Source organism: Peromyscus maniculatus, chromosome 1 (assembly GCF_049852395.1).
Source record: "Peromyscus maniculatus bairdii isolate BWxNUB_F1_BW_parent chromosome 1, HU_Pman_BW_mat_3.1, whole genome shotgun sequence".
Taxonomy (NCBI): Eukaryota; Metazoa; Chordata; class Mammalia; order Rodentia; family Cricetidae; genus Peromyscus; species Peromyscus maniculatus.
The window spans coordinates 115,969,106-115,971,502 of NC_134852.1; the positions used below are offsets into that span (position 1 = coordinate 115,969,106).

Genomic DNA, 2,397 nt, shown 5'->3' on the forward strand with positions numbered 1-2,397 from the left:
GTGAGGCTCAAGACCAACCTGAGCTGCATATTGAAATTGTTTCTCAAAATGGAAAATAAAAAGGGATTTAGGATATGACTCTGTGGTAGAGTACTTGCCAAGCATTTGGGAGGTGCTGAATTCTGTTTCCTATAATCCCAGAACTTGGAGATAGAAGCAGGAGGATCAGGAGTTCAAGACTAACCCCAGCTCTATAACAAGTTCCAGGCCAATCTGTCCAAAAAAAAAGTTATATGGATTGGAATATAGTTTAGAGTGTGGGTTTGATATAGTAAGAAAAGAAAGGAGCTGAGTAGCCAAGGCTGGGAGGTAGGTGGAGGCTACCCCCTACTCAAAGCCTTTAAATCAGTAGCTCTCGAACTGTGGGCCGTGATTCCTTTTCACAGGAGCTATACATCAGATAGCCTGTATATCAGATATTTACATTATGATTCATAACTGTCACAAAATTACAGTTATGAAGTAGCAACGAAATTGGATCTTATGGCTGGGGGGTCACCACACCATGAGGAAGTGTGTTAAAGGGTCTCAGCATTAGGCAGGGTGGGAACCACTGCTTTAAATGGTTCCCAACTATGGCCTTCACAGTCTTGACTCCATCAGCTCTTCCACTTCAGCTCACTCCGTTTCTTGCACACTCCTAGCTATATGCAGTTGTGACTTCCTCCCAAGGTCTTTTCACTTGCTGTTCCCTCTGTCAGGAATATTTTCCCCCAGTTACTTCATTCTCGTCTCCGTTGAGTCTTTGAGATTTCCCCTTACCCACCTACTTGAACTGAGTAGGCACCAAGCTCTCGCTCCCCCAGGCCACACTTTGTTTTCCTCCATAGCGCTTATCACTCCACCACTCTACTTTTGTCAGACTGTGGTGATAAGGGTTTCTTAATATTTATTTACATATTCTCAACACCTAGAATTTTATCTGTCACCTTGTAGGGCTCTCTTCTTCTAATTTACTGACTCAAGTTATTCATTCACTAGAAGTGTGATCTGATGCACAGTGTGTGTACATGTCTGTGTATGTGTCTCTCTCTCTTTCTGTATATGTGTGTGTGTCTGTGTGTGTGTGTGAAACAGATGTGAGACAGAGAGAGAGAGAGAGAGAGAGAGAGAGAGAGAGAGAGAGAGAGAGAGGAATGCTGACGATTAAACCCAAGGCTTCATAAGTGCTAGGCAAGTGCTTTATTACTGAACTACATCTTCAATCTGATACACAATTTCAAACAAGAAAATCAGGCTGTGGAGACAGACTATGGCCTTGGGGGCAAAGAGCAGCAGAAGGGAAATGATTTAGGGAAATGTGAAACAATCTAAGCAAGATGACAGTAGCTTAGGCTAAGCCCACAGTTACAGAGTGGTCAGCAGAGATAAAGGTTAAGATAGATTTTGGAGGAGTGTGGTGGTGGCACATGCCTTTAGTCCCAGCACTCAAAAGGCAGAGGCAGGATGATCTCTGCAGTTGGAGGCCAGCCTGGTCTACAAAGTTAATTCGGAGACAGCCAAGGCTATGTAAAGAAACTGTCTCAAAACAAACAGACAAAAAGGTTTTGCAGGCAGAAGAGATACTGTTTGGTAATGGAGTAAAGTTAGGAATAAAGGAAATGAGTGTCAAGTGTCTCACAGGATGAGGCATCTTATCTCCAAATAGGGAAGACTATACTGGTATAGAAGTCAGAAGAGAGTGCTTGCTTTGGGGGCACACATACTAAAACTGGAACAATATGGAGAATATTAGCATGGTTCATGCATGAGGATGAAGCTCGAATTCATGAAGTGTTCTTTTTTTTCTTCTTCTTTTGTAGGGAAGTGGAAAGGACTTATTAAAACTTACAGGTTGAAGCCCATCATGGAGGAAAGCCAGAACAAGAGCTCAGGACAAGAAGTGTTCTGTATTTTAAAAAAGAAAAACAGAGTCACATGCCTTTAGTTCCAGCATTGGGAAGGCTGTTCTCAGAACCTTGAGGTCAAGGACACGTTGTATAGGAATTGATGGCTAGTTTACATGGCCGGAGACCAGTTCACCCAAGATGGTTTTAGCACTTGAAGTATTCTTAGGAATACTTTGACAAAATGGCATAACTATAGTTCAGTAGCCCACTACACTAAGTGACTTCAAGGTATATTATTTACTGTGGTTGTGAGGTCCAGTAGAAGTTCCAGCCTCTTAGGAAGTAAGAAATATTTCCATAACATTAGTGAATCTCTAATGCCCATAATCCTCAGAATCTCTGACACTTGGGACCTGCTGAGCTCAAAGATGCTATCCAATGTGATACCCCAAGTCCAGGTGAGGGTCCACACAGGCAACAGCCCCTGTTTTCTTTTTTGTTGTTCTTTGAGATATTCTCTTGTGGTCCAGGCTGTCTTAGAACTCTCTGTGAAGATGATGCCCTTAAG

At 42.6% G+C, this 2,397-nt stretch overlaps 1 non-coding gene across 1 annotated transcript; it reads left to right on the plus strand.

The window, feature by feature from the left end:
* The first annotated feature begins 1,681 nt into the window (after positions 1 to 1,681).
* On the plus strand, positions 1,682 to 1,788 carry LOC121826954 (U6 spliceosomal RNA). The gene has a single exon (XR_006069112.1). It is a non-coding gene; the product is annotated as a U6 spliceosomal RNA (small nuclear RNA).
* The last annotated feature ends 609 nt before the right edge of the window (positions 1,789 to 2,397 follow it).